The 13,058-nt window shown below is 39.8% G+C and overlaps 1 protein-coding gene across 5 annotated transcripts in view; it reads right to left on the bottom strand.

Moving 5' to 3' along the window:
- rabgap1l (RAB GTPase activating protein 1-like) overlaps positions 1 to 13,058 on the bottom strand; it is a 586,024-nt gene that overhangs the window by 98,564 nt on the left and 474,402 nt on the right. The window lies entirely within an intron of this gene.

The raw sequence follows: 13,058 nt of genomic DNA, 5'->3' as shown, positions 1-13,058 counted from the left end.
CTTTCCATTCTCTACGTCACTAATAATTCCACTAAGCTAGCCTCAGTTAACCACAGTCACAAGGATGTTCATCTTAAATACCTGCAGCTGGAAGTGGTTAAGCTGAAACTATTAGTTTTTTCAATTCACTACACTGCCTAGATCTGTAACCACCTCTGGCATGTACAACCCACCACAATCATGATGTTCTTTCATATTTGGCCTCTTAAAGATCTTCCATCCTTTACAGTTGCTCCCCTTCACTACCTATATGCCTAATTTCTGAAAATATTTCCTTTGAGCTCCTCTGCCTCTCCACATACTTCAATCCTACCACATCAAGGATCAAGAATCAACTTTACTTGCCATATAGATTTACAAATATCAGGAATTTGCTGTGGTGTGTTGGTGCAACATGTCACAAAAACATTCAACAATTACAAAGAATAGAATAAAGAGTTAATAAGGATATAGAATTACTCTTCTATGTGAATTTTTAGCCCATTCGTTAGCCCCCTATCCTAACCTTGCTCACTGGAACATCTGGTAAGACTTCTTCATAGAGTTCTTACAGTTGTACAGCACAGAAACAGGCCCTTTGGCTCAAATGGCCTATGCCAGCAACGATGACCCATCAAAGCTAGGCCCATTTGTTATTGTTTGGATCAGAACCTTTCCAATCCATGCACCTGTCCAACTGTCTTTTAAAAATTGTTATTGTACTTGTCTCAAATACTTCCTCTGCAAATAAATCCCCCTGAACAACAGGTATACCACTATGGGTACTGCTGGGGGAGGGATAACCTAACAGAGGAATGTCACAATGGTTGGGTCTCTGGCACTGAATCTGGCTCTGTGACTCCAAAGGGAAGGGGGGAGAAGAGGCGCGCTGTGGGGTTAGGAGATTTGTTGGTAGGGGAATGGACAGGAAGTTGTGGGTGAGAACGAGATTTCCCGATGGTATGTTGTCTCCTGGCTGCCAGAGTCTGGGTCATCTCGGATCGAATCCTCAGCATTCTTCTGGGAAGGTGAACAGGCAGAGGTTGTGGTCCATGTAGGTAATAATGACATGGGTTGGACAAGTAACGAGGTTCTGCATGGGGAGTTCAGGGAGTTAAGTGCTCAGTTAAAGGGCAGGGCCTACAGGGTTGTGATTTTCAGATTGCTACTCTTGCCACGTGCCAGTAAGGCCAGTACTAGGAGGATTACGCAAACACGAGGAAATCTGCAGATGCTGGGATTTCAAGCAACACACATAAAAGTTGCTGGTGAACGCAGCAGGCCAGGCAGCATCTCTAGGAAGAGGTAGAGTCGACGTTTCGGGCCGAGACCCTTCGTCAGGTCATGGTGCGACTAGTGTCCTGAGCCGTGTTTATGTCATGTAAGAAGTGTCGGAGGAAAGGCGAATGAGGTCAGGGCATGAATCAACACCTGGAATTATGATGGGCTTGGTTGCATGACGGCAGGACTGGCAGCTCATTATACTGGGGTTCCATTGTTTCATACGTGACAGAACGTGAGGGATTAAAGGAGGAGGGGTGGCATCAGTGGTCAGGGAAAATATAATGCAGTGCTCCATCAGGACAGACTGGAGAACTCAACTAGTGAGGCAAAGGTATATTTGAAAAGTGGGAGGCCTTCAAAAATGAATTTTGAGAGTACAAAGCTTATATGTGCCTGTCAGAATAAAAGATAAAGATAAAAGTGTAGAAAACATTGGCTTTCAAGAGATATTGAAGCCCTGGTTAAGAGAAAAAAGGAGGGGCACAGCAGTTATAGGCAAGTAGGAACAATAATATGTTTATGGAGTACAAGTAAAGCAAGAGAACACTTATAGGCCAGGACCCTTCAGTCCTGATGAAGGGTCTCTGCCCGAGATGTCGACTGTACTCTTTTCCATAGATGCTGCCTAGCCAGCTGAGTTCCTCCAGCATTTTGTGTTTGTTACTTAAGAAAGAAATCAGGAGGGCTAAAATAAGGCATGAAGTTATCCTAGCAGCCAAGGTAAAGGAGAATCCTAAGGGATTCTGCAGATATGTTAAGAGCAAAAGGATTGCAGGGCAAAATTGGTCCTCTGGAACAGCGGTCCCCAACTACTGGGCCGCAAAGCATGTGCTACCAGGCCGTGAGGGAACGATATGAGTCAGCTGCACCTTTCCTCATCCCCTGTCACGCACTGTTGAACTTGAACATAGGGTTACCAACTGTCCTGTATTTGCGGGACATCCCGTATTTGCCGGGACATCCCATGTATTGGGCTAAATTGGATTGTCCGTATTTCCCCCGCTAAGGTACAGCATTCCTATGAAAGCTTTCGTGCCGAAATGGCGTGAAGCAAAGAAACAATTACCATTAATTTATATGGGAAAATTTTTTGAGTGTTCCCAGACCCAAGAAATAACCTAACAAATCATACCAAATAACACATAAAACTGAAAATAAATAAAAATAAAAATAAATAAAAATAGTAAAAGCAGGAATGATATGATAAATACACAGCCTATATAAAGTAGAAACAATGTATGTACAGTATAGTCAGGAAGATGAAGGCAAAAGCGATTGGGGGGGGTGAAATCGGCACATACACACATGCGCACGTCATGCATGCACACACAGGTGCCCGTGCAAGGCTTCATGGTCATGGTAGTCTTTCTCGGGGTAAATACAAGTGTCCCAGGATTTGACTGCTACTTTTGTCCCTTATTTGGGAGTGAGAAAGTTGGCAACCCTAACTGTAAAAGACATGTTGAGGTGATTTTAACCCTACTTGAACACCCCCTCCCCCCAGGTCAGCCAGTCCGCAAGAATATTGTCAATATTAAACCGGTCCGCGGTGCAAAAAAGGTTGGGGACCCCTGCTCTGGAAGACCAGAATGGTAATCCATATGTGAAGCCAAAATGGATAAGGGAGATCTTAAATGAATTCTTTGAATCTGTATTTACCCAGGAGATGGATATGGAATCTATAGAAGTGAGGCAAAGCAGCATCAATTTCATGGAGCTTGCAGAGATAATAGAGGAGGAGGTATTTGCTACCTGGCAGCATTTCAGGGTGGATAAATCCCTAGGACCTGACAATTTCAAATCCCTTACTCACTCTTCTTTCAGTTAGTCCTGACGAAGGGTCTCGGCCTGAAACGTCAACTGCACCTCTTCCTAGAGATGCTGCCTGGCCTACTGCGTTCACCAGCAACTTTTATGTGTGTTGCTTGAATTTCCAGCATCTGCAGAATTCCTGTTGTTTGCGTTTTTTTTTGACCTGACAATGTGGTTCCTTGGACCCTACGGGAGGCAAGTGCAGGAATTGCTGGGACCCTTGAATAGATATCTAAAACATCCTTTGTGACAGGAGAGGTACTGGAGGATTGGATGATAGCCAATGCTGTTCTGCTGTTTAAAAATGGGTGTAAACATAAACCAGGAAATTATAGGCCAGTGAGTATGACATCAGTTGTGGGAAAGTTATTGGAAGGTATTCTAAGGGACCAGACATATAAGTATTTGGATAGACATGGACTGATTAAGGATAGTCAACATGGCTTTGCGAGTGGTAGGTCACGTATAACCAATCTTAAAGGAAGTTACCAGGAAAGTGGATGAAGACAAGGCAGTGGATGTTGTCAACATGGACTTTAGTAAAGCATTTGACAAGGTCCCGAGTGCTAGTCAAGAAAGTTCAGACACTTGGCATTCAGGATGAGATTGTAAATTGGATTAGACATTGGCTTTGTGGGAGAACTAGAGAGTGGTAACAGAAGATTGCCTCTCTAACTGGAGGCCCGTGACTAGTGCTGTGCCACAGAGATCGGTGCTGGGTCCTTTGTTGTTTGTCATCTATATCAATGATCTGAATGATAATGTGGTTAACTGGATCAGCAAATTTGCTGATGACACCTAGATTGGGGGTGTAGATAACAATGAGGAAGGCTGTCATGGCTTGCAGAGGGATCTGCATCAGCTGGAAAAATGGGGTGAAAAATGGCAGATGGAATTTATTAGTGCAAGGTTTTACAGTGTTTTACCAGAGTAGGTCTTCTACAGTGAATGCTAGGGCACTGAGGAGTGTGGTAAATCAAAGGGATCTGGGAATACAGGTCCATAATTAGTTGAAAGTGGCATCACAGGTAGATGGGGTCAAAAAAGAAAACTTTTGGCACATTGGCTTTCATAAATCAATGTATTGAGTACAGGAGATGGGATCAACACACACAAAATGCTGGAGGAAATCAGCAGGCCAGGCAGCATCTATGGAAAAAGCTGTACAGTCGATGTGTCAGGCTGAAACCCTTCGGCAGGACTGGAGAAAAAACTGCTGAATTCCCCCGTGTTTTTATGTGTGTTGCTCAGATTTCTAGCATCTTCACATTTTCTCTTGTTTGTGACAGGAGATGGGATGTTATGTTGAAATTGTATAAGACATTGGTGAGGCCTAATTGGTGTGCAGTTTGGTGACCTACCTACAGGAAAGATGTAAACAAGGTTGAGAGAGTGTTGAGAAAATTTACAAAGTTGTTGCCGGGTCTGGGGGACTTGAGTTATAAGGAAAGACTGAATAGATTAGGATTTTATTATTTAGAATGTAAGTGATAGGTTAAATGTAAGCAGGCTTTTTCCACTGAGGTTGGGTGGGACTACAACCAGAGGTCATGGGTTAAGGTGAAAAGTGAAAAGTTTAAGGGGAACTTTTAACTTGTGTGGAATGAGTTGCCAGTATGTGGTGCATGCAAGCTTAATTTTAACTTTTAAGAGAAGTTTGGAGAGGTTCATGGATAGTAGGGATATGGAGGGCTATGGTCCTGGTGCAGGTCGATGGAGTAGGCTGCTTAAATGATTTTGGCATGGACTAGATGGGCTGAAGGGCCTGTTTCTGTGCTGTACTTCTCTATGACTCTTGCAACTCACTTCACATACATACCTTTTACTCTTTGTGTAAAAAAATTTGCCTCTCAAGTTCCTATTAAATCTCTCCCTTCTTAAATGTATGCTCTTGATTCTTATGTGAGCAGTTTGGGACCTGTTATCATATGAAAGATGCTATTCTTGATTGTTTGAGGCTTGCCACATGTGTTGGACAACATGTGTCAGATACATCATACACAAAAGCCTTGAAATGCTCCTGTAAAGCCACATTGGTGGCCTAAATTTTACAATATGTTCACCAGACATTTTCGATGAAGAGTGATACTTCAAAGGGCAACATGCTGGTTTTCATAGGCTGGTATTAATATGCACCGGGTTATTTTGATTGGCAAATAAATGCAGTGGACATAAAAATGATGTGATCTGCCAGTAACTAATTCAAAAACCTAAAGCTCTATCAACAGATAGATTTGGTTTTGGGTAGTACTGAGCTTTGTCAGAATCATAGAGGCATACAGCAAGGAAATAGACCCTGCAGCCCAGAGTTCATGTGGGCCATCGTCATTTTGTGTGTGTTTTTTACATACATATATATATATATACACACTCATATGGAGAAGCTGGTGGAGGGGATGAGGGGAAAGGAAGGCGAGGGCGGAGAGAGGATGATTCAATATATATATAAGTTTTTTAAAAATCAGGACTGTTGGAGTTTACACTACAAGTGAGGCTGATTCCTTGGTGTAAAATCAAGCCACAGAAACAAAGAAGAAACCTATGTTGAATAGTATACAAAAAGATTCTGGGAGTTTTAACGGAAAATAAAGGGTATCTCCAGCCTAATGTCAGATGGAATTCAGCAGCCAAGTAATGTCTTGCATGAGCAGAGAGCCGATGTACAGATGCTACTTAGATTACTATAAGGGTCTGTTCCTGAGAACAGTTTGTACCTGCAACACTTTGGAAGTTGTAAATACGGATCAGTGGCAATATATTTAAATAAAAACATAAGCCAGTCAAGGCCAATGTGTTGTTAAATTAGGGTGTTCCAACTCAGCATTCAGATTTCTCTGCAATATGCAATCAGATTGCCACAAACTGAGTTTACACACAGCAGAATATGCCTACAACTCCACAGCAGCTGGCAAATCTATCCCACCAATCTCCTGAACACTCATTCAAATATATGGACTGTACATAAGTTGGATGTTCATAACCTGGGGAGAAACTGTACACAGCTAAAGAAATTTTGCTGATAACTGAGGCAGCATTGGTCAGAGTTAATCAGCAAGGTTGTTATGGAGGTTGCTACCACACTGAAGGGTGGAACTCGGGGGCTCAGCATGTCTGTTTGAAGTGACCAAGGGAAATGACTAGACTAGTGCAAAAACAAAGTACTCACTTGATAAAGTATCCTCAGATAAAGGTAATAGAACACAGAATAAATTAGCACAAAGGATCAACAGAAAGAGCAGTAGAACTGTTGAGAAAGTAGCTTAGATGAAGTGAGGTTACATTGCCCACCAGTCAGACCATCATCATATCCAATCTGCCTCGCCAACCCACCCAAACTATGAGTCACCGCTCTGCAGAAACTTGCTTTCTGATCTTCTTCTTCATGTGCCTTGCGTGTTACACGCTTGGGCAATCATGGCTCTCCACATCGAACGATCCCTCGCAGCGTCAATGATCTGTTAGTTCTTTCACAGTGTCCATATATTTTCTTCTTTGCCTTCCTCTTCCGTGTTTCCCAGGCATACGGCCTTGTAATGTAAGGCATTTTATTTCTCCCTTTCTGATGACATGGCCCAGGTATTTAAGTTTCCTCTCATTTAATGTTCTCATTAAAGATCTTTTTGTGTGGGCACATTGGAGTACTATCTCATTAGTTACCCTATGATATTTTCAGAATTCTTCTAAGAAACCACATTTCTGTTGCTGCTAAGTTTCTTTGGAGTTCTGGTGTTATAGTCCATGTTTTGGAAGTATACAGCAAGATTGACCAGATGTAACATTTTAGTAGCCTAAGCCTTGTTGTCATAGAAATGTGTCCATTGGTAAAAATGGGTTTCATTTTTTGGAAGTTGGTTTTGGCAATGGCAATTCTTCTTTTCCTTTCTACTTTACTTCTAGTATCTTGTGATATAAAGCTACCAAGGTAATTAAAGCTTGATTAAAGATTTTGTTCAATCTCTTGGTTACCTATGTACAATTGGCAGTTGGGAGCAATGTTCCCTCTAATTTTTTGTAGTTAGTGTGCGCAAAAATCTTATGTTGTGCAAATTTTTTTCCTGTGACAAAAATATGTGCGTACTGAAGGCACACATGGCACAGTTTATGTAGGTTTACAAAATATTTGACATAAAACTGCACGGAATAACAACGAAATAACATACATATTTAAGTCACTCAGTTATTTTCTCTCTCTCCTGTCTTTGGCATTTACCCATTCTTTGTAAACTCTGTCTAGACTAATAGAACTTCAATCCAATTGATAGCTTTTGATTCTCATTAACATATCCAAATGACATTCACCTAAATGGTTTCTCAGCTTGTTTTTGAGTTGATTCATTAGGCTAAAACCTCACTCACAGTCCGTACTAGACACAAGAGAGGTTCCCCCAATGTTCATCAACTGTGCAAGGTCGCAAAACTGTTCATTTTAAAGTACAAATGCCACCATTTAAGCAAAGTTTGAAATCAGTTTGGATTTAATTTTTCCTTGCACAGAAAATTTGAAATCATTAAACTAACTATTACAGTATCTTCAGCTAGAAAATCATGATATTTTAGACATAAGGCACTAACTTGTTTATCGCCAAATGTGAAGTCACAATCTGCAATTGCGGAGAAATCAAAAGCTGACCATTCTTGTACCCCATCTTCAGGAAACCTTTCTTCTAAATGAACTCAAAGACTATTTATAAAAGTCAGCAGCGAACTTGTATCTACTGTGACGTTTTCTTCACGTTGTTAGCTTAGCAAAACTTTAACTTTGTCACTCCACGAAACATTGTCCCCCAGGTACTGCTTTCTTATCTTGTTAATTTTGCCTTGCGTAAAATGAAGTGAATCAATCGGTGTCAGGCCACTCTTTTGCAGAATCTTGCACAGTACAGCCAGTTCATCAAAGGCATCACTTAAAGCCTGTAAAGCTACATTTTATGTGATGTTTATCAATTTCTTGTGACAGTATTTAGCCACAGGGTCATTTGACTGATCTTTATCAATAAAAACTTAGTAAGCTATCTACAGGATTTGAAACAGATCTTTGTAAACTGTCCGCCAAAGATGGCTGCCGCCGTGATGCAGCTGTACAAACTGGAACAGGAAAGGTGAGGTGACGTGACGTAAATTAGTGACGTGCATTGTGGTATTCGAAAAACCGACTAACTAGTTAACAGAAACATTTAGCTAAAAGATTATTTTCAATAAGTATAATTATTAATTACTACATTATTTTAGGTAACTAACTTTTTGTGCGCACATTTCCTTTGTGTGCTGGTTGAAAAACGTGTGTGCGTCTGCACACGCACACAGCTTGGAGGGAACATAGGTTGGGAATATCCTGCCGTTTTGATATTACCATACATTTGGTTCTTTTACAGTTGAGGGTTAGACCAAAATCTGCGCTTGTTTGTACGACTTTGTCTAGGAGGATTTGTAGGTCTTCTGCAGCACATGCTATTAGGGTGGTATTGTCTGCATATCTTATATTATTGATGTTAACACCTCCAATTTTTATCCCATCTAGGTCTTCCATTTCTCTGAGAATCATTTCACTATAGATATTAAACAATTCTGGTGAGGCAACGCATCCCTGTCTAACTCCTCTTTGAATTTTAGTCCAACTGCTTATATTATCATCAATTTTAACCGCCGCTGTTTGGTTCAATATAAATTTTGAAGCAGTTGTTGGTCCCTTCCTTCAATGTTTAGTTTAGCGAAAATTTGAAATAACTTTTCATGTTGCACTTTGTCGAATGCTTTAGTGAAATCAATAAAACATAGACAGTCATCATTCTGATATTCAATTGCCCTTTCTGAAAGCATTCGTAGTATGAAAATTGTGTTCCTAGTTCCTCTATCCTCAATAAACCCATATTGCAGTTTAGAAGTTTCTGGCCTTAACTTGTTTTTAATTCGACTCAGAACAATTCTCAACAAAATCTTTAGTATGTGACTCATAACACTGATTGTTCTATAATTTTCGCAGTCAATAGTTCTAGGAATTTTTAGCAGAGTTATAAATACTGATTTCAAGAGATCATCAGGCAATACACCAGACTCATATATGCCATTAAACAGTTCAAAAAGAATATCTATGCCTAGATCTTCTAGGGCTTATATCATTTCCACTGAAATTTCATCAGGTCCAGTGGCTTTACCATGTTTCATGCTTTTCATTGCTTTAGTTATTTCTTCTTTGGTAATAGGTGGGCCAGAATTAGGGTGTTTAATATCTGGGGGTTCCCCTCTATTATCCTCAAACAGCTGCTGTATATACTGAATCCACCTCTCACATACTTTATCTGGATCTGTTAGTATGGATCTGTCTGCTGATCTTATGCATCCTGTAGAGGAGGTTTTCTTAATTCCAGTAATTCCTTTAATTTTCTTGTGCATTTCTTTGCTGTTGTTAATATGGCCTTCTACTTCATTGCATTTTTAATTCAGCCATTCTTCCTTTGCAATATTGCACAATTGTCTCATCTGTCTGTCTAGCTCTCTGTGTTGTACTTCATTATTCTTCACTAACCTTCTTTGTTCCATCAGATCTAGAATTTCTTGGGTTATCCACCCTTTGTTGGTGTGTTGGATTTCTTGTACTGGGATTATCTCCTCTGCTGATTGTTGTATAGCAGTGGTCCCCAACCTCCGGGCCGCAAAGAATGCAGGGGTGCAGCGGTAACCAGAGTGCACCCAGCACATCTTTAAGAAAAAAGCTGAAATAAACAAGCTAATTAATTAGGTGCCGCCCAGCACATAAATGTCCGCCCAGATCAGAGGCGATGCAATCGGCAATCGCCTCTAATCTGGGCTGACATTTACGTGCCGGGCAGCACTTAATCAATTAGCTAGTTTATTTTGGCTTTTTTTCTTAAAGATGTGCTGGGTGCATTCCGGCTACCGCTGCACCGCTGCATTCTTCGCGGCCCGGAGGTTGGGGACCACTGCTGTATAGCATATTTAAATCTGTCCCAAATAGGTATTGTTACGTTTTCGTTGAGGTGTTCTTCTACAGCTGTCTTGAATTATTGCTTAAGTATGCTATCTTTTTTAAGTTCTCCCAAGTTCTCTGCCAGTGCAGAGTGGCCAGTGAGTGAGTGGGCCAGTGAAGGAGTGGAGCTTTGAGGCTTTGGCTCGAGAGGTTTTGGAAGTTGGATTGTGTAATCAAGTCAATCAAGATTTGAATAGCTCAGACTCAGCAGAAAGCAGTTGATTGGGCAATCGAAAATTGAAAAGCTCGAACAAATAAAAAGAGGGGTAGCTCAAGCAGGGCGGCCAGTGAGTGAGTGAGCCAGTGAAGGGGTGGAGCTTTGAGGCTTTGGCTCGAGAGGCTTCAGCGACCAGAGGCTGAGGACAAGCTTACTCCCAGTCAGGTAAGGCCAGGTAAGTTTCTTTAATTAATTTAATTAACTTCGGAGTTGGTAATGGGAGAGTTCTCTTGGGGCACTAGATGGAGTAAGCTGCATTTTGGCTTTGCTCCGTTCATTTTTCAATCTTTTTACCACCCTTTTACTATCTATATTAAAGTGTTTATAACACTTTTATATGCTTGAACTTTGATTTTTAATTGCTGGAAATGGATACCAGAGGGAAAAAGGCATCAGCCGAAGACAAGGAAGCCGGTAATGGAAATGGAAGGAGAGAAGGTGATCCTAAACAGCTTCAACTCACTTTGGAGGCTATGTAGAAGCTCCTGAATGATAAATTCGATAGAAGATTTTCTACTTTGGAAGTACTGTTAAAGGAGATTGAAGGTAGACTGGGAGCACTTAAGCGGGAGAGTGAAAAACAACAGCGGCAAATTTCTGAACTCGATGAAGCTGGTAGACAGAGAGATCGTCGACTGAATCTGTTGGAAAAGAAATTAACTTTGACCACTCAAACACCGGAACAGCATAAAGTCAAGATTATTGACCTGGAAAGTCGCAGTTGTAGACAGAATTTGCGAATAATAGGACTCTGTGAAGACATTGAGATTGGTGACTTTACTAAATTCTTTTCTCAATTTTTAATGGACGTGTTCAGCTCTGAAGTTTTTTCTACTCCCCTTATACTTGATCGTGTTCACCGGGCTTTAAGAGCAAAACCTCCTAAATAGTGGAAGCCTCGACCTGTTACACTCCGATTCCACTATGTGCATAGCAAGGAGCATTTAATCCGTATTGCCCATCGGAAAGGAGTTATTGAACATGGAGACCTCAAGTTTCGTCCTGAGGTAATGCGAGAAAGATCGCTTTTTAAACTGGTGATGTCTGAGCTCTAGCAAAGAAAGTTCTAAGTAGCTCTGCTATTTCCAGCTCACCTAAGGGTTGTCCTGCCTGATAAATCACGTAAATAGTTTAAATCCGTGGACGAAGCTCATCAATTCCTTGAGGATCAACGTTCAATCTCAGCTGTCAATTTACTGTTTTTTCATGTCTGTACTCATTTCATAGATCTGGACTTCTAAGGTTTGAAGAATTTTGCCCTTAGTTTGATAATACTCGTACTTTGTTTTGGAGTATGGGTGTTGATCATGCTTTTATGTTAAAGTTCCTTTTTTTCCCTTTGTTATTTTATTTTATTATTTTCAATTGTTCGTTTTTGAAAATAATTAAGAATCTGATTTGGTGATTGATTTTTTTTTCCTGAAATATTAATGATTGGGTGTTAAAATTACTAAATTACTAAGAAGCATAAGGATAAAGTTAACTTTTTACCCTTAATTGATCATGTTAAACAACTGCTTACTAAATGGTCCCCATTGTCCTTATCATTGATTGGTCAAATTAATGCTATTAAGATGATTATTTTACCTAAATTTCTGTATCTAATTCAGGCGGTACCAATCTTCATCTCTAAATCCTTTTTTGATATTATTGATTCTAAAATTTCTTCATATATATGGCAGAATAAAAATCCTAGGTTAAGTAAGAAATATTTACAGAAATCAAAAAAGGATGGCGGTTTGGCATTGCCGAACTTTAGATTCTATTATTGGGCAATTAATATTCGATATCTAACATCCTGGACACAAGATTTGGATGAAATTCAATGTCCACGATGGGTGAACCTTGAGTGTGAGTCTGTACAGGTGTTCTCATTGGCTTCTATCTTAGGGGCTTCGCTTCCCTTTGCACTTACTAAACTGAATAAACAAACGATTAATCCAATAACTAAACATACAATATGAATATGGTTTCAATTTCCTAAATTTTTTGGATTGAATAAATTTATCCTATCAAGTCCTATTATATCCATTTTTTCTTCCAACTGTCTAGAACTGATCAAGCTTTTCTTTAATGGAAAAACGAAGGGAATAACATGTTTTTGTAATTTATTCATGAATAATTGTCTCGTCTTTTGAACAGTTGTCTAACAAATATAATTTGCCCAGATCACATTTTTTTTCAGATATTTACAGATTAGAAACCTTTTGAATGTTATTTTACCTACTTTTCCGACATCACATCAAACTGAAATTACAGAAAAAATTTTAGGTTTAAACCCCCATCAGAAGAGTTTAATAGCAATTATTTATGAGTTAATTACAAATATATGTCTAGGTACATCTGATAAAATTAAGAATGAATGGGAAAGAGAACTTCAGATATCTTTACCTATAGAGAAATGGGAGAAAATTCTCCAACTAGTTAACACTTCTTCAATGTGTGCTAGATTTGCTTTGATACAGTTTAAGGTGGCTCATAGGGCCCATAGGTCTAAGGATAAGTTAGCTCGTTTTTATTGCCATACAAATCCTGTCTGTGACAGATGTACTGTAATTCTGAGGTAGCTTCCTTGACACATATGTTCTGGTCTTGCCCTCTTTTGGAAAAATATTGGAAAGACATTTTTGATATTATTTCAGTAGTTTTGCATATTGATTTACAACCTCATCCTACTACTGCAATTTTTGGATTACCAGTGATAGACTCGGATCATTTATCCCCTTCAGCTTGCCGTTTGATTGCATTTGTTACATTAATAGTCAGAAGATCCATTTTATT

This window comes from Mobula hypostoma, chromosome 12, assembly GCF_963921235.1.
Source record: "Mobula hypostoma chromosome 12, sMobHyp1.1, whole genome shotgun sequence".
Taxonomy (NCBI): domain Eukaryota; kingdom Metazoa; phylum Chordata; class Chondrichthyes; order Myliobatiformes; family Myliobatidae; genus Mobula; species Mobula hypostoma.
The sequence above is the reverse complement of the archived record's forward strand: the minus strand, read 5'-3'. Positions and strand labels throughout refer to the sequence as shown.